The sequence below is a fragment of the Sphaeramia orbicularis genome, chromosome 11, assembly GCF_902148855.1.
Source record: "Sphaeramia orbicularis chromosome 11, fSphaOr1.1, whole genome shotgun sequence".
Classification (NCBI taxonomy): Eukaryota; Metazoa; Chordata; class Actinopteri; order Kurtiformes; family Apogonidae; genus Sphaeramia; species Sphaeramia orbicularis.
The window spans coordinates 8,118,392-8,138,092 of record NC_043967.1 but is presented as its reverse complement, the minus strand read 5'-3'; the positions used below and the strand labels follow the sequence as shown (position 1 = coordinate 8,138,092).

General features: G+C 38.0%; 1 long non-coding RNA gene across 1 annotated transcript; it reads right to left on the bottom strand.

Annotated features, from left to right (window-relative positions):
* Positions 1 to 279: 279 nt before the first annotated feature.
* Positions 280 to 17,749, bottom strand: LOC115428851 (uncharacterized). Its single transcript, XR_003936701.1, has 3 exons — positions 17,719 to 17,749; positions 7,441 to 7,450; positions 280 to 412 (listed from the first exon to the last, which is right to left on the bottom strand). It is a non-coding gene; the product is annotated as an uncharacterized LOC115428851 (long non-coding RNA).
* Positions 17,750 to 19,701: the final 1,952 nt, after the last annotated feature.

Here is a 19,701-nt window from a genome sequence, read left to right as displayed (position 1 = left end):
AACTAGTCTTTCTCATACCCTGTCCACACCAATTTGGATATTTTGCAAAAACTTTTATTTTTCTCTACATCTGGGGCTCTTGTCCACATATACGCAGCATTTTAGTGTAGATTTTGAAAAACTTTGATTTGTTGGTATCTGTTTGGACAAGGAAAATGGAAATATTGGGAAACAATGGCATCACACCCCATTTTTGCTCATATCTGTTATTGCTTTTTGTTATGAAGCTGCATCTGAAACATCAAATCCAGGTGTATAAACCAATGTATGAGTAGATGGAGGTCAGTACAGATACCTGTAGGAGATGGACCGGACCGATGTTATGAACAAATCCACATCATATAAAGAGTACAGTTCAACAACCAGAACCAACACTTAAGGTAACTTAAGTTTACAACTGAACTTGTTGTTGCTGCTCACCTTCATGACAGATTAAAGCTTTTGCTTCTGCTATGTCCACCATTATCCATGGTATTCACAGTTTGAACAACACTAACTATGGTTTCTCTGAGTGTTTGTACTAGTTTGTTGTCATTAAACTGTATATTGTTATGTGGGTGATATTTCATAAATTTAAGGTAGTGTGAACAGAACTAAAAAAAAAAAAAAACAACGATGAAGAAAATATTAATGTTAGTGTGGAAGGGGCATGATTGTCAAATATAAATCTATAAATCTTTAGCTCTAAAATTGTTTGCTAGTGACCTGAGAATGTTCAGAACATTTGCTTAAAATAATAGTGTGGGCCTTATAATATAAAATTGTTAGGAATGTTAAATTATGCAAATTCACGTCAGAGTGAAATGTTATACTAATCTTATCTGAGATGATCACAGTTTGTACACAACGAAACACAGTTTATACGTAAGGGAGCATTTTAAATATGGGGTCCCACCAATAAAGTCTGGGAAACACTGGTTTAGAGGATGGGTAGGGGAGCTAAAATTTGGATAACCTCACCCACCGAAACATAGTATTAATGTAGTACAGGCAAACATCATAAATCACCAATGAGCAGTGTGAGAAAGAGGGCAGAGCTGAACAACAGAGTAGATGAGTATTTAGAACCCAACCCTCTCACTAACAGTTTTACGACACTAGGAACTTTGTGTTGACTTAATAAAGCTACAGGTCCTGCAGCAAATCCAGCTGTTTAATTTTGGCCCTATAGTTAATCCTTCTTTCAAGGAATAATTTACTTTCTTTCAAGGCTGAGGCTGAAACAACAGTGGATTCAGTGCTTATGTGTCCTTGATAAAGGCATTAATTCTCGGCCGACTCCAGGGTCACTGCTTTATGCTCTGATCTCCCTGGAAGCAAGCTTAAAAGTAGCACCTCAGGGCATCACTTATGTAGTAGACTTTATATCATAGAGGTATAAATCACAATAATTTGTCAGTGTCTTATTGCGGTAGATTCAAATAGAGCCTTGGGCAGAGAGGCTCATAAAAGATGCAACAACACCACAACACCTGACTTAAATCTTGGGCTTGTGATCCAGTCCAAGATGGATTTGTTGGCACTCTTTCCTCCAGGAAGAGACTCCATAAGTGCAGCGCTGAGCACAACAGCTGGCAGTTCATGCCCCCTGCTATTTTCTCTCCAACACACCCCTAATTTATTTGCAGCACCCCCTCCCCTGCTTTCATGCTTGACTTGAAGCAGCTTTTGTCCAGTGGCAGAGAAGATCGTCAATGAAGGGAGGGGGGAGTGTGGGTGATGAGAGGATCGAGGTGGCGGTGGCGTTGGGGCCCCAGTGGCTGGACTGGGTTGGAGCTGGAAGAAGCTTCCTGCTTCTACCCCACACTGCCTTCACATGCGCATTCAACACTTGAGAGATATCCTCCTCTTGTATCTTGAGGTTTGACAGTTTTAACAGCTGTCAATAAATTTAAGTGGTGGTTTTCCCCTCAGGGTTTACATCCTCCCATGTACCATCATCTACCTCTCTGTCTCTTGTTTATGTAGGGCTGCACATCCTCAGCAAACCTCTGGATTTGTGTTAACATCTGGAATTGATCCATCTCCTTACTGCTGAATGTAGACTTAAATGTGTCACATGGATATCTAATTGTTACCTGGCTTTTGTTTCATTTCCATTTCTTGTCCTTCATTGTTCCCTGGTGGGACTCCTTGTGGGTGCATGTGTGTGACATGTTAGCCTTAGGGCTACAAGATAGACCATCCACTGTCAGGGCCCCCTGTGGTGCCATCCTCTGGTCAGAGTTAAATCTGACAAACATGACTCCTAAATGTGGATCTTGAAATAAGTATGATTGCACTTTATCTGCAATGTTAAATGCTAACAGCAACATGTTGACATGTTCAGAATGACAATGTGTTTATTAAACTTGTGGGATTCTTTTACTCCTTATTAATTGTTATTACTTTTTATTTCAGTTGCAGCTTATTTTACTTGTGTATAAACAGCACGATTTCTTTGTATTATTATTGTGATATCATGATAAAAGAAGTTTTTATTTTGATATTTAGTTTTAGTTTTGTTATTTCTAGTTAGATATGAGTAAAACACGGAGATACTGCGTTCAGCATCCGTGGATCCGTCTTCAGTGAACCTGAGGACACTGCAATTTGTTGACACAAAACTCAAGACATTTTTTTCTAGCCTAGCATCTTCTTAATTTGTCTTGTTTTTTCCTCCTTTTTTTAATCAAAACCCTGGCATTCTCTCCTTTTTTACTTTTCATGTGTTTCATTCATTATTTTAGCTGCACCTTATACACACTGTTTTATTTGTGTTTTCACAGCACCTTGTGTTGCTACCTTGTACAAAAGATGCTATGTAAAATCTGAGAGTACTTGAGTTTTTCCTGTAGTATGAGTCGATGAGTTGGGTTTGGAAATAGATTACAGTACTTTTTAACACAGTCATTCCATTAAGGGTTGTAACGTTGTCATCATGGGAAGATAGACTTTTGAGACAGAAAAAACATTTGAATAAGGAGCAAACACTTGCCTTACGAGAAACAGTTATCAGAGAAATTCAGAGAAATTCAGCTTTGTTGTGTTATTATCTGTTGTATAAGTCTTACACCCACTTATGTGGGGTCAAAAAGTAAAATCTAAGAACTTAGGGGGAGGGGGGATCAGGGATGCGAGACACAGGAAATGACTGAGAGTCTGTATTAGAGTCAAACGAGATTGTTAAAATACCAGTGTTAACAGGCAGAAGCATTGTGTGCGAGTATGAAAGGAGAACAGCCAGGTATGGACACACAGCACATGCACGGATGTACATGACACACACACAGAAAATGCAGACTGCATGCAAATGGGCCAACATATCGCATTTCCTAATCATACTTTACACTCCCTTCCTCCCACAGCTGGCTGGCCACGTGCTCTGTCCCTGTAGCATTGGAGCTAATTTTGCCATTGACAGCAAGTACTGCACACTAAGCCGTTACTAGATGGTGGAAATTGATTTGTGTGCAGAAGACGCACCCATGGTAATGAAGTTAGCGCTCAATCAGCTAATTATAAAGCATGTGACATATGTGTCTGGGCCATTGTGTGTGTGCATGTGTAGACATATGGACACTGTGATGGGTGGATAATGGCAAACATTACATGTGATACGCAGACGTGTGTATGTACATGTACAAACTTGCATGTTAACATAGAAATATTCAGAGGCAACACGATATTGGTTAAAAAATTCCTATGGGGCAGTGCGGAAGGTTTAAAATTCTCACTTTCAGCTAATTACTCCCTTTCACTCCACACCTTTTTTTCTTTGTATATCTCCATCCACATGTTTCTCTTGTTTTCCTGGTCCAAGCTGTTCATCTTGGGTATTTTAAGCCAATCAGCCAGTCATTCCTCACATTCTTAATGAGCTCACGGGGGGGGGTGACGTGACTATGGCGACAAGCGCCCACTGATTTCCCAAAAATCAGCGTCCAGCTGCTAGCATCTAATTGACAAGTAAGTGGCAAATCACTGTAATATGGCAGATCATGAGGAATCCAGATTTTGACAGATGTATTCACACACAGATACTTTTTTTTTAAGGAATGAAAAAGGTGCTTGTCTTCTTGATTGCATTTGTAAGGTTTTTTTTTTTTTTTAATTACAACTACAGCATGAAGATAAAATCATGAGCAAATTATTCAGTAACACTTTATGTTAAGGTGCATACATTCACCTTCAAATATATTGCATCAGCCTATTGGGTCTTTATAACACTGATTAATGCCTTAATCCTGCACATTGTCCCGTTACACTTCCCCATGTTTGGATAAGGTTTCCAAAATGACACCATAGAAAAAGTGAAGGAAAAGGATAATGTATACCCCAGCAACTGACTCAAATATTTAACTTGTCCTGCAGCAATTTCTAACTCTCCCAGAGCAAAAATGAAACCTGAATCATAGACCTTGTATCAGAAAACTGTGGTAATTTTTTTCACACTATAGTTATTAGAAACTGCTTATTAATGCCTTATTCTTGCACAACCATATTCTACAAGCACAAGGCCTTATTGATAGAAAAGGCTGGAGGCAGCTGTTGTACATGGATTTCATGAAGAATGATCACATGTTTTGCTCAGTATGTGGTAATCAGTATTGTCCAATCGAGGTCAAGTTGTAACCCTTTCCCCTGTACCCCATGGGATATTACTGAAACAATATCTACAGAAATCAATGACAAGGAATAAATACATTTTTGTTCCAGTTTGAATGCTGAAAATTAGACATATTATGTCAGTGTAAAGATATTATTTTACAAGTCAAGAAATCAGTTTTTCATGAGATTGAAGTATCAGGCTGAAAATTATAACAGCAACACACCAAAAAGTTGCATAAGTCAAATCATCCTTTGTCTCCCCACAGTCAGCTCACAACCGTTGGAAGTGTCTAGGCAGCTTCAACATGACCACCTCTTTTGATACTTTTTCACTTGTTTCTAAAGGAAGAAAATGATCAAAATGACAGCCTTTTTGGAAATTATATGTATCACACAAGATGACAGATATGGATCATTGAGCTGTTTCACACTAAACTAAATGGTAAATAGTGTCTTTATGTCAAACTATAATTTTCTTGACTTGTAAAATGAGCCGAAAAATTGTTTGACAAAATACCTCTCCATGGTTGCCTTGGGCTTGCTCTAGCAGGATTTGTTGGGTTTCCTCTTCATAGTACAGTATTTTTAATGCTTTGACCTTAATATGTAAACTGCGTTGAAATATTCATGTATTTTGGTTGGCACTGTATAAAAAATGAACAGAACTGAACAAACATCAGAAGTATTAACGATGCCTCAGTTGAAATAGGATCAAAGAAAGTATTTGTCTCTCACCCTTGACCACCATTTGTATTTTTTCTTAAGTCAGACAGGGTTGGACTTCAGCTGACTATTAACTAGAAAATTCTATCATTGGTCCTAGAATGAAACATTTGTTCTTATTTATCCTGTGGGTCTTAATATGTAAAATTAAATAAGACAAGACAAAATAATTAACTTAAGTTTTAACCTAATTCCAAATCATGTCAGAGTACTACATTAGTTTCACTTCCCTGTTTCTTTACGGCCATAGTTTTTTTTTTTTTTCAGCTCGATCCAGACTATGAGTGTGCTGGTCACCATAGCAACACAGTCATAATTTATCATAACCAAGTGGCTAATATGCCTATAAGCGCTGTGTGATCTTTGACCCCACACTCACTGGCTGAAACACTTAATATTCCCATTCCATTGTCTGCTAATTCTCCCCCTCATTCGCTTGCTCTCCCTCACTCACCAGCTCTTGTTAAACGCATGTAATTGCCTAATTCAACATGCATTAGAAATGTAGTGTTTAAGTAATCATCTCAGATAAGATTGGGATAACATTTCAATTACCTTGTTGGTGCGTTATCTTTGTCACTGTGTACATAACAATTAAATAATCAGCACAGCTTGACAGCAACAGCTGTTATGTATACACTGCATGTAGTCTCATATTCATAAATCTCACTTATAAGATGCACTTTGGCATGCTTTCTTCACATTTAGAGAGAGGAGTGACAGGAATGCAGTTGGAATTGTACAAACTGTCAGTCAGTGTGTTTCATACACTCTAGGCTACAGTTCACTCTGCAGAAAAAGGCATGCATGATTATTCATCGCTATTTCCTTCACAAAAATACATAAAATTAAATGCAAGCACATGCAAATAACTTCAATGGTGATGACAAAATTCTATTCCGTGATTTGAAAGTTGTCATTTCCCACAATTTCACTTTCCTTTATGGCTTAAAGCAACACATATGACTTGCAGAAGCAGTGACAGATGTTTTCTGTTAAGAGGGGTTGCCCTCAAATAAGCTTGGGTTGCCACTTCCACTTCTTCCTTTACCAGGCTGCACAGTAAAAATGTGAGGAATGTGGGCTGATAACTTCCTTCCCATGTCTTGCAGCTGTTCAGGTGTTTTAATCCGTGTATGTGTATGTAATTTTGCTCTTTGCTTTTTGTGTTCAAGCTACTTTGACCCTGTATCTACAGTAACAGATGCATTGTTCAGTCACCTCTTTTCCTCTTATCTTTATCTACAACCAGAGCCAAGCCACCTGGAAATGGGAATATGAACTGTTGCACTAAAACTGCATTTTGATGAGGTGACAATTAACTCCTCCCTTTACAGCTTCGTACAAAGGCGGAGTGAAAACTGCAAATACAAACACAATTTATCAACATTTAGATGCCTCTGTGATTCTTAAACTGTGCATCTGCATGTAAAAGAAAGAGTTTTAAGACACAACAAATATTATTAAATGTAATTAACATTTCTAACTTTAACTTATCAATTTTACAATGAACTTATTCATATTTTTACTTACGACATTGCATCTCTGAAGTGCACAATAAGATGAGGCAGAACACTCATCTAACTTTAACCAAGATGACCAACAGGATATGACTTAGGCATGTCAACAAACGTCAAAATAAAAGTCATTTCAAAATAAAAGTCCAATTAACATAATGCCTGAAGGGGAGCACAGCACCCCAGATCATGATGGCGCCCCCTTCACTGTGCCGCACAGAAAACATCTCCAGTGGGATCTCTTTGCCATGCCAGTAACGTTGGAAGACACTGACAAGGTAAAAAAAAATTTCTCATCGGAGAATGAAACTTTCTTCCACCTTTCAATGTCCTGTGTTTGGTGCTCTCTTGCAAAGTCCAGACGGGCAATTTTGTGGCGTTGACGGAGATGAGGCCTTTGAAGATGTTTTTTGTTCTTAAAGCCCTTCTCAGATGGTGTCTGATGGTTATTGGGCTGCAGTTGGCACCAGTAATGGCCTTATTTTGTCTTGACGGACAGCCAATCAGATCCTCCAGCTCAGTGCCAGTGAAATTCTTTTGGGTCTAACACTTGACTTTTTTGTTCCATAGCCCTCAGTATCTTTTAAGAAATTCAAAATGACTGTCTTACTGCATCCAACCTCAGCAGTGATGGCGCTTGTTCAATATTTACGATGAAAAATCTTCATGTGTGTGGGGAAAGCTGACAACTCCCAAGCAGAGTCCTGCATGGGTCCACTTTTGCAAACCCACACCTACCCATACCTGCGTACCTTAGACCCGCAACCTGACCCAACCCGTGATTAAACACATTGACTACACAGTAAGTTACTTTTAAGGGCTTTATTTTTTATGTGTATATATGTATATATATATATATATATATATATATATATATATATATATATATATATATATATATTTTTTTTTTTTTTTTTTTTTTTTTTTTTTTTTTTTTTTTTTTTACCCGTCCCCGCATGTTTTTGTGGGTTACCCACCCTTTTTTTTGGGGGGGGTGTTCGTTTTTGTTACATCAAATTTGAGTTGACATTTGAGATTTCTTTCTTGGGGGACTAGATTCTAGATTGGTGGTGAGACAAAATGGTTTTGTGTGAGGTGTGCTGTGTTGAGATTATCAGAGCACACCACACACAGTACGATCAAAACTGTTCAATGCCTGATTTTTGGTCTTCATGTGTGGGGTCTGTAACAAATGGAAAAATCTATTCAGATTTTGAAAATCCTTATGTGTGTACCCCGCTTAAGCTGTACCATACGTAAACTGTATATAACTTTTCAAAGTGCACTTTGACTTAAAACTATTTTTCACTCCCCATGATCGATTACAGTGTAAATCTATTCACTTACAAATTCAAGATATCAATACCGCCCTATGATTTGTCAGGTTTATTGAGCAGTCTGTCGGCATGATATAGCTCTGTCAGACCAGTCAGATGCTTAACCACAAAAGACTGCGGCATGTAGGTAGTAATGTGTGTAAAAACAATAATAATAATAATAATAATAATAATAATGGATTAGATTTACATAGCACTTTTTTATTTATGCAAACTCAAAGCACGTACAGTGGATCCATTATTCATTCACTCTTACATTCACACTGTGGTGTTGGTAAACTACATATGTAGCCTGGAGCAGACTGATGGAAACGCCTACAGCCTCTCCAACCACCACTGCACATTCATATGCATTCATACACCAGTGTGAGTAGCAGCACTGGAGGCAAGGAGGATGAAGTGTCTTGCCCAAGGACACAACGGCACATGACAGAGCGGGATTCAATCTGCCAAACCCTTTGGTTATTGGACGACCCACTCTACCTCCTAAGCTACGGCCACCCCCCTAAAATCAAAACTAAGAAAACCCACTTCTGCTTATAGGATGACAGGGAAGACAAACATAATGCACTTGTTATTCTCCTAGTATAGCTGATTTCACATTAAAATGCACATTTTTAATGTAATAACTATGTGAAAATATTTTACAAAAAGACATCAAGGAGAATAAATGCACTCATGGAATAGAAGCCCAAAATAAATAGCTGTTCTACATCATTATTACAATGGTGACAAAGAAGACGGATTTATGAAGCTCATTTAAACATCAGAACATTAAAATGGTAATTAATAAAGAAACAGACGGATATCCCAGAAATGAAAATATGTAAATGTTTATTTCTCTCCTGAGGAACCCTTTTATAGTTTTTTTCCGCATTATGAATTTAAATGACTGAAATATGGGTTATGTTGTTATATTTAGAAAGTTTTACCTCTGCTTTTCAAAACAAGTGCTCTGTCTTGTAGAATCATGTTCAATAAATGATAAAGTAGGCATCCCATTAATGTCTTATATGAAGCCATGCAGGAGTGTTAGAAAAATGTATGCAATACAGTGTTTCACTGAGTGTTTACTGTGACATTTTGGCTATTTAAGTTGTAGTCCCCCTCCCAAAAAAGGAAGAAAAAAACACACTTGATAGAGACACACAGCAGTTAGTGGGTCTAACCGCACACTTATATTTAGATCAGGGAAACCACAATGTCTTATTTCTCAACCGTCTCTTCTTCTCTCACATGCATCATGGAAAGATGAGCAGTTCGATCCATCTTCACACTCTTAAGCTCTAAGTTTAAGGCCTCAGTCCCTCCCTTGCTGTTATTATTTCCCTCCTTGTCTATTCCAACTCTTTTTGTTCTCTCACCTTATAACACCGCCTTGCCTGAAAGCTTGACGATGCTTTGCGTCAAAGCATCTTTGTTATTTTTGCCTCGCACTTGCTCGTGTCTCATTGTTTCTCTCATCTGCTATTTCTTATTTCCTTCACAAGCTATCGTCCCATCCCCTTAGGTCTTCATACCTCCTCCACTCCATCTCACCAGACTTTAACCCCTTGATATTCTTCTGTCTCATCTCCAGCTGTGTCTGAATTGAGCTTAGCACATCTGCCTCTGGATCATCTTAAGAAAAACAGAAAAAAAAAAGTCAGAGAGTGTAATATTCCAGAGCTGTGGCCCCTGAGGGTTCATCACACAGTAGACAAAGAGCATGAAGAACCATTGCATTTAAAGCCTATTGTTTTTTAACCCTGTTTTGAGGGGTAAAAACCCCTTTGGCATGTACCTGGACCAGTTGCTAAAGGAAAATATTTATTTCACAAGAATATCAACTGTCTGCAAATGCATTGTTAATACATGTTATGTGGGTTTTGGTAGCGTGCTCTGTGCAGGCCGGAGTTGATGTCTGGGCATAAATTAGCAATACATGCTCAAGTCTTAAACATGATAGCTTTCAAAAGGGGATGAGAGATGGAAAAGAAAGAGGAAAAGATGGGGGAGGAACGGAGGAATCCACATCTAGTGATCCCATGATTTGCTCGCAGACAGGCTCCTCTATAGCTCTTTTCAACACGGGCACAATGAGCACTCTATCGAGGAGCTAACCAGCCATGTCAAGCTATGGCCTGTTTGATTAAAGGGCAAGAAAGAGGGGCTTTATCTACTAATGATTTGAGGAAGAACAGAACTTATTCTGTTTTTGATTGGTATGGCCAGGAGGAAGACCATTTGTGCTGATCTTTTTTTTTTTTTCTTTTTTTCTTCTAGTTGAGCATAAAAAGAAAATGTCAATGTTTGACCCGTTGTTTGGGTGGAGAGATTCTGCAGCTTATCCAGAGATAGGTCAGTAAGCCCAAGAAAAGTCAATATCAGATACAGTGATGTATTCAGGCTTAAGGAAACATGCTGGTGCAGACACAATGAGCACAAATAGACATTGCTTTTTCAAGTTTACACATAATGTCACTATTGCTTTTATAAAAATTTTGCCTTTCCAAGTTTTGGTGTATTTGCAACTACAGACTTCAGGATGTTTTTTTTCCTTACACAGATACACAGACTGTAGGTTATAACACCTCTTGGGGTTAGGATTTACATTTAAGCCAGGTTTAAACTCATGGATTTAACATAGTTTGAACCAAATGATAAACAAAGAAACTAGAAAACATTCACCTGGCTAGGGTTAGGTAAAAGCATCTTCAACTCTAAGGTCTAAGGTCTTCAAAAAGCTGGATTGTCATCATAAACTGGAGGGTTTGATAGAAAATAACGACACTTTAATTTTGTGCCTTTTTTTAACAACTCATTTCTAAGTTTGTAAAAGAAAGGCATAACATTTTTGATATTATTTCTGTATCAAGAACACCCTTTTATATGTTATTATGTAACATTTGCCTCACAATGTTTGCTGAGTATCTTAGTGTGATGCAAGAGACCTAAATATTTTTATTTAAGGCAGAAGGGCTTACTAATTGCAAGTTTACAGATTCTAATGGGACTCTTAATTAATTAGTGGCTCGTTAAAGACAGGTGTACTGGAAAGGTCAAACATACACATTGCCATCAGTTGTAAGACAAATACAGTGTGTTGTCTGCTGCAGGTGTCTAACTGGAATAGCTTTTTTCTTACCTCCCCCCATGCCTTTCACTCATCCTTCACTACTAAGGTGAAGGTATTTACAGGAACATAAGTGCAGTGCTTCTCTGTGAATATATGAGTGTAACTGTAAACAAAATGCATGCGGAGAGTGATTTTCTGTATTGAAACTGAACAAACTGAAGGAAAAAAAAGAGCAGATGAGCAGAAAATAAACATAGGAGGGTGTTGTATTTTACACACACATCAGCTTTTCAAGACCAAATTTGAAAAGCACTTAGCTTCAAATGTGTTGATGACCTGTATTAAAGTCACTTTTAACATAATGAGGTCCTTTCGCTCTCCAGTCAAATGGCCGAGGAGCTCCTCTTCATTTGTCACAGACTAAAATGCCATCTTCTCAGTTTGTAATGCACAGTCACCGACCCGCAGTCTCCCCACTCCTCCCACACACAATTCACTTTCATACAGGAACAGAACTCTTTTACCTGTTTTTTTTTCTACTTATTTACACAAACCCACTTTATAATTATCATTCAATCAACCTCAGTGCAGTTTGTGTCTGCATTAATTTTAAATGAATTAAATCTCTGTCTGTTTCAGCACACTTATACCTTATCCATACAGTTTTTTTGAGTTAAACTCTTTTTTTTCTGTAAGTCTATTAAAATAAAGGGCATTTTCACATTTCTACTGATGGACTTCATCAACAAACTGAGCTCCAGGAGTTTATTTAATGGTTATCCTCCAGGTACAGCATAGTCTGGCTCACAGCATGTACTCCGTTGGAATGATCATTCCACTGGGCGGCTCTTTCAGTTATCATTCACCGAAAGTTCCCATCACCAGGTGAATGAACAGCAACAACATCAGTGTAACAACTACATGTTGAAAATGACAGTCTTTGTTAAAGACATCAACATCTTTTTATGTGCTGTTTTCTTTGGGGCTGATTCAGTCCATTTTAATACCACAGCTCACTTCCCCATGTGACAATGTTCTACCAAAACATCTTCCTCCTGATACTGTTTTGCATTTTGACTCCTGACATTATCCTACATTTAGCTCCATCCAAGATGACACAGATTTGTTTAACAAATAAAACCAAACCAAACAATCCATTGAGATTATTTTTTCCTTTTCTGAAATGACAGTGGACACTGCTAAATGTATCAGCACAGGGACAGCAGTATCAACTCTACTAGGTATGATGCACAAGAACTGGTCCAAACAGTCAACAATAGTGTAGCATAGGATACAACTTACTCTTTAGTGAGACACCAGGTAGGGCTCAGAAGAGGCTAACTTCATTTATTTAACTCAAATACTTATTATTTGTTTCAGTAATCAGTGTTTTACCTGCAGGTTACTGTGATTTTGTCTTAAATGGTGTTTAAGTTCCTACATCACTTCATGTCATGCTCAGCTATAAGTGTTGACATAGATTAAATAGTTTCTTTATCATCCCCTGGACAGCTAAGATAAAGAGCTGACAAATCAAACATAAGATGTGAGGATGTGAAACATCTCATAAAAGCTCAGTCAGAACCAAAGAGAGCCTAGGACTGGTCAATTTAGTTAGACCATCTCACAGTCTTAAGCTGCTTTGATCTACATGTACTCACTAATATTGACAGGAAGTCAGATTCTTTTTACTCACTCGATTCTGTCGGTTCGTTCATCTGTTGCAAATCGATTCTGAATCGTTTCATTTGATTCACCAATAAAATATCTAGCAGGCACTGGTTGTGAACTGGCAGTGCCAAATAGCCAAGTGTATGCTTAGTCCACTGTGTCACTTGACAAGCAAAACTGGCAATAAGTCTAACCCTAAATATCTCTCTTTTCTGTCCATCTATGAATAATGTATTTAGAAAATTGCAAAACTTATTAAAGATTTTCCACTAGTATATCAACATAGTAGTCAATAGTTGATGCTTTTGACTTTTTATCTATCTATCTATCTATCTATCTATCTATCTATCTATCTATCTATCTATCTATCTATCTATCTATCTATCTATCTATCTATCTATCTATCTATCTATCTGTCTGTCTGTCTGTCTGTCTGTCTGTCTGTCTTTCTGTCTGTCTGTCTGTCTGTCTATCTTTCTGTCTGTCTGTCTGTCTGTCTGTCTGTCTATCTGTCTGTCTTTCTGTCTGTCTGTCTGTCTGTCTGTCTGTCTATCTGTCTGTCTGTCTGTCTGTCTGTCTATCTATCTATCTGTCTGTCTGTCTGTCTGTCTTTCTGTCTGTCTGTCTGTCTGTCTTTCTGTCTGTCTGTCTGTCTGTCTGTCTATCTATCTAATAGTAGTAACAGTGGACTTCAGATTGCTACATTCGACTTGTTTGTTCATGATCTAATATGGCTTTTGTCCTGTCTACTTATGGTCGGAGTATCTAGTCTTGTTCAGTGGTTCAATAGACACAGTGACTCACAAAGCAATTCAGCGAGTCATCGTTTCATGAATGATTCAGCGACTCAGCCCTACTCAGCCCTACTGGGCCACTCTTTCATTCGGCAGTTCACTACTTTGGCTCGGTCTGTCCGTCACTGGCAACTAGTCTTGCAATATAATCAGAGATCTTGCCGTGGCGACTACCTGCTGCACGGTGCGTCACACAGCACTTCTGCCTCTGACTTAATGAGTGATTCTGACTAGTTTATGTGATAATAAACAAAATATTAGCAAAGTGCTCATGAATCGATTCATTTGCGTTTGCGAATCAATTCAACTCATTCACTTAAATGAATCGAATATTTTGAATGATTCGTTTGTTAATTGCCCATCACTACTCACTAAGCACAACCACTAAGTACATGTATGAGTTGAGCAATTCATGATGTAGTGCCAATGGCTGAAAAACAAAACCTCCTATTTGAAAATTATTTTTGTACACATTGATTGTCTGGATAGGAGCATATGTTGCTCTAAGATTTGTATACATATGAATGTATATGTAAATACTAGTGCTGGGCAGCGATTAAAATTTTTAATTGCGATTAATCGCATGGATTTCTGCGATTAATCATGATTAATGGCATAGTTATGGGGGGTTGGTTGCCGGCATCAACAGCATGTATTGCCTTTAAGTGATATTTCAGACTTGAAGTACTCTGGTGATAAAAAATAATTCCACATTGCAGTGCTTACAAACAACTGTGTCCTTCTCAACCCCACCATCTGAAGACATTTAAAATGAAAATGTCCATGGAAAAGACCAGTACTTTTCTCCATGTTTATGTCCACACCAGTTTATTTCCGGTTGTGAGTGATTGACAGGAGTCTTAAGCCCACTAATAAGTACTAATACTAATAAGCCCAATATGTGATGTTCAGTTGTTCAAAGCAAGCAAAGGGGGCCCTCTAGTGGTCAGAATAAGTTACACTAACGTATGTTTTGTCCTTGCGGTGTTCCTGTAGCCAGTTCGGCCATAAGAAGGAACTAACAGACACGTTTCATTCACTCTGTTTGTATGGCCCCAAAAACGTTTGCCTGTGAGTATTTTATGTTCAGTTGTTGTAAGAATGAGTAGTATAAAATATCTCTGATGTGAACCTTTGTTGCTGGATAAAAAGACATAAATCTTAAGTTAATCTGTAAATGCTAATCGTTAGTGTGTCTATGGATTTTCCCATTCAAGCTAGCATCGAGCTAGCGGTCTTTTTCCCATTCATTTAAATCTATAATGCCATGTAAATGTACTAAGGCAATGAACAGAACTAAGACATATTTTGTATGTATGTTGCAGTTTTACAGTGAGTCTCAAGTAAAAGATTTGGACAGAAGTTTTCGGCATCCGGCTTTTCTTGGTAAATCTGTTGTCTATCTGCCGAGCTAATCGCTACACACACACACAAGCAGGGGCAGAATAATGAGTTAGAATAAAACGGCATTAATGGGAGATAAAAAAAAAAAAAATTGTCAGTGTTATAATGAATACATTAACGTGGGAATAACGCGTTAACTTGCCCAGCCCTAGTAAATACTTGTATATGTATTACATATGAATGTGCAAGGTGCACATTCCATAGGCCCTTATGCAGCCCCAGTGCTGATAACATTGAGTGCTGATGGTCCCTCTCCTCTTTAGCAGAGTCTATGGTTTTCAAAAAGAATTTAAAATTAAATTTCTTATGACCACAGAACAATTTTACACTTTATCTCACTTCATTTTTAATGAGATTTGGCCCAGACAAGACAATGGCATTTCTGGATCATGTTCACATGTGACTTATTTGAATGGTAGACCTTTAGATTGCATTTGAGGATGACACAAATTCAGCCACAGGACAAACATTTCTTACCCAGGTGTACTAGTCCATGTCACACAGCATGACTTACAACCCTGCTGAAATCTTACAGTTGGTTGTAGCCTTTAGATAGATAGATAGATAGATAGATAGATAGATAGATAGATAGATAGATAGATAGATAGATAGATAGATAGATAGATAGATAGATAGATAGATAGATAGATAGATAGATAGATAGATAGATAGAGTTGAGGCATCTGTGTACTCCATCAGATTTGACTCACATCATTTTGTTGTCTCATGACAGTCATACTGCTGCAGTAAAAGGATTCTCTTTGTATGTATGTGAGTTACAGTGTATGACTGACCATGTTACATATATGTGTATCACTGGTAGCTTGTTAGTTTAACCATATGAGAGGCTGTTTTAGTTTTAAGTCATGGTCTGTACAGTACTAATATTTCATGATGTGATGTGTGACAGGCAGCATACCCTAACCACAATCTGTTTGTGTGTGTGCATATGTGTCATATATGTATATGTGAAAGCCACTGACTATCTCTCTCGCATGCCTAGAATAACATTTTCCCGTCGTTTATGTATCAGTGAGTGGCATGTCGAGGGAGTCCTAAACATGGAGGCACATTTCACAAAGCCATAGACTGCAAGAGTATGATAGCCATTGCAGATGTGTAAACACTGCCTGGACTTCCTCCTGAGTGCTAAATGTTGGGAAGTCACAGTACTGTGTGAGTAATGATAAAACATCTGAACACAAAGTTTTGCTGGCAAAGTTTCATCTGTAACTTTAGAAGCTGAAGATTAAGGGATCATTAGAGGATCACTAGGGGAAAAAATGTGATTTTTCTCTGTTTAAGAGTATCTGTTTAATTAACATATGGGCCTTTTTTTGGATGTAGGCAGCATTAACAAATTTGTAAGGAAATGTTTTAATCCACACAATGAAAAATAGCATTTCAGCCAAGGGAGAGGATACTGCAGCTAAAGCCTCAGCCTTCCAGAATTTCACTGATGTCCAGGTACTGATGTAGTTCCAGCGTAGAAACCCTTTATCATCCGATATTTTTTTATTTACTCTTTGCTTCTTTAAATTCTAATTATCCTTAATTTATAGTTGACGATAAAATTCTGAAAGTGTATTGCTGACATGGACAAATGTGATACATGCACTAAATCACTGATAATGACTATGAGGTCTGTTCAGTGGTGATTTTTTCCCCCACCACTTCAACTTTTAAGTAGCATGAATATGATTATACAATAATTCAATAATTCTTCATATCGAAAATTTTAAGTGTCTTGTTTGTTTTTTTTATTATTGTAAACCATGAGGCTTTCCATTCTTTATATTTATTATTGCAACAGCATACTTTACTTTTTTATTTATCAAAAGTTGTCCCCAGATATCCCCTCCAGTGAATCATTATTTTTGTTTCGTGTTATCAAAATGAATGTAATCACAAAAGTAACATGTTAATATACAGCATAATGGGGCATTGGAGCATTTAGCCCAAAAGGTAAAACATTACATAGACCTTGTTCGGCTAATGTGCCTCAGTGTATTCATTGACTACTGTCATTGAAAAAGAGCTCACTTTTCTTCATGATATGCTTGAGTGGTTTCAGGGGGCCATGTGGCCCTGCAGTCCCTGGTTGGTGGGTGTATCTTTTGAATGAAGCCATAGGGTGCTATATTTTACAAGCTGTGCCACTGGAAGAAGGTTTTTGTGAGGAACAGGGCAGACTATTTGCATTTGAAACAGCCGTGGCCTGCCCCTTTTCTGCCTCTATGCCTGCCTCCATGGCCCCGGGGTAATGCTCTTTTCCGTCCGGAGCAGGGCCTGTGCACCTGTGGATTATAGAAGCACACGCAAATGTACACAGACACTCCATGGCCCGTGCAGCTGTGGGCTGGAGGTGATTGCTTTGGTTTAGCAAACTAGTGCAGTCCAAGCACTATAGGACTAATGATGCACGACTGGCCATCTGTGAGCCTCACTGCTGTGTGAGCATAGAAAACTGAGAAAAGTTTAGGTTGTTAGGTTAGGTTGTTTTGTTCTGTTAGAAGTAACTAATTTAATCTGTTCTCATTATAAACTTGAAGGGTGAACATAATTGGAATAATCAATAGACAGGCATCTCTGCTCAACTGTTTGAAGGCAACAACACTGTTCACATTATCCATATTTCCATAAAGCCTACAGAACAGTGAGAACAGAAAATGCAATTAGGCAAGTTTCCATTAAAGCTTCAGAGTGTCATTTGGCAAAATTTCCATAATTATCTTAACGCATATCAAGCAGTCTTTAATTCAATATGTAATTGACAACTTTAAGTACCAGTCACTGTTACATGTCAAGTCAACTCTGCTGCTCTACTCTGAGGTTTGCAGGAAAATGTAAAAACTCTCATAACTCTGACATTTTGGCTTCCCTTTTCCACAGCTACGTGAAATTAGACCATATCTTTTGTCTATATTTTGTCTTTTTGGTTTGACAGAGAGGAGAGACACTAACAAAATGTTTTTTCCCCTAATTTCTGCCTTCTACAGCCCTTTAGAAGCCAATAAAGTAGCATGTCTGAAGTTGTCAGAAGGTGGTTATACTTCTTCACGTTTCCACTGTTTAGGTGAACATATGCAAAGTTGCTGGAGAGCAAATTGATAAGTCATGTGATTTAAATGTTCCCCACATAAAGCCCATCAACTGTTTTTGTGAAAGTAGCAAAAGCCATCTCAATCAAGACAGATATTGTGATGCGCGTGCGATCATGGGAGTTGTTTTGTTCACCATTTCAGATAAAAATCGACACTCTGGTAACTTCATTAGGTGTACCAGATGTACCTAATATAGTGGCCAGTGAGTCTGGCAGCAGATGAGCTGACTTTCTAACGTTAAGTTACCTGTTAACATTAACATATTAGTGTACCAATTTCCTTGGCTTATGGAAGTCACTGATTGCAAGTCTGTCTCTGGTATTCATGTTTGACACCACTGAATCAAATGTCATGGGCTGTTTCATCGAATACAATTAAAAATTTTCTCAGAATTTGGACATTGTTGGACTCATCTGATATAATGTTAGTACACAAATGAACAAAAGAGAGGCCAGCATAGGCCTAATTGTTTCTAAATGTTTTATTACACAAATGTTATACATTATAGCTTTAACTTTGCACTTTAGGCCACGGTCAGATTTATTAAGGCCATAAACACACCCTCTCCTGTAACTACTGTCAAAATGCAAGCATCCATTTAAGTGAAAATAATCTTTGTCTGGTGTTTGTTCATTTTCTCGCTGTCAGTAATGTAATTCAGGGAGGACCACCTCACTGCCAGTTGTCTCAGTGCCAGGTCTGACTGGCACTCAGGGCACTTAACCATTTAGGGCATTGGCATGGCACCTGGACAAGGCCTCTTCTCCTCCATACATCTTGGCATTTGCTGCCACTTAATGAAGCCAAAACACAGAAGATGGTTCTCAAGATGGTGTTTGTGCTCCAATCCATGTACCCCCCCCCCACCCCCCCCAAAAATAAAATAAAATAAAATAAAATAAAACAGGGAAAAAAAAGTCTGCTTTTGTACTTTCCATGCTGATTTGTGCTGGTATTCATCTCTTCTATTGTTGATTTCGCTATCATCTCTTCTATTTTTTCAATTGGTTTATTTTCTATGGGTTTTAAGGTTTCTAATATAACGAAAGAGTTCATTGTAGCCCTTTACTAACACCCACAAGTTCTCCACTATAACCCATTTTAGGGTTAAGGTTGAGTCATGTTTAAACTGATGAATCTGAGCCACATGTTAAATACATGTTAAAATAAGAACATAAAAACATGTTCCCTTTCAAATAAAGGGTAATCCATGCATACTGGCCTTACATTTCTTCTGTAATACCCTTACCTTAACCTCAACCTTGGCTCAGAGTTAGGCTTACGTTAAGAGGAACATTTCCATTGTCTCTCCATTATGCTCACACAGTGTCTTCTTTTATTCACTGCTGACTGTTGAAAATCAATGTCTTTACAGTTGGTTGTTATAGTAAAACTCAGGCAGATGTGGAATAATTTACAAGAGTCAATGTAGCCTTTGATGCAGAGTCATGGAAGGTCAATTGGTTTCCATGTATGGCATGATCATTGACTCGTGGTTTCCTG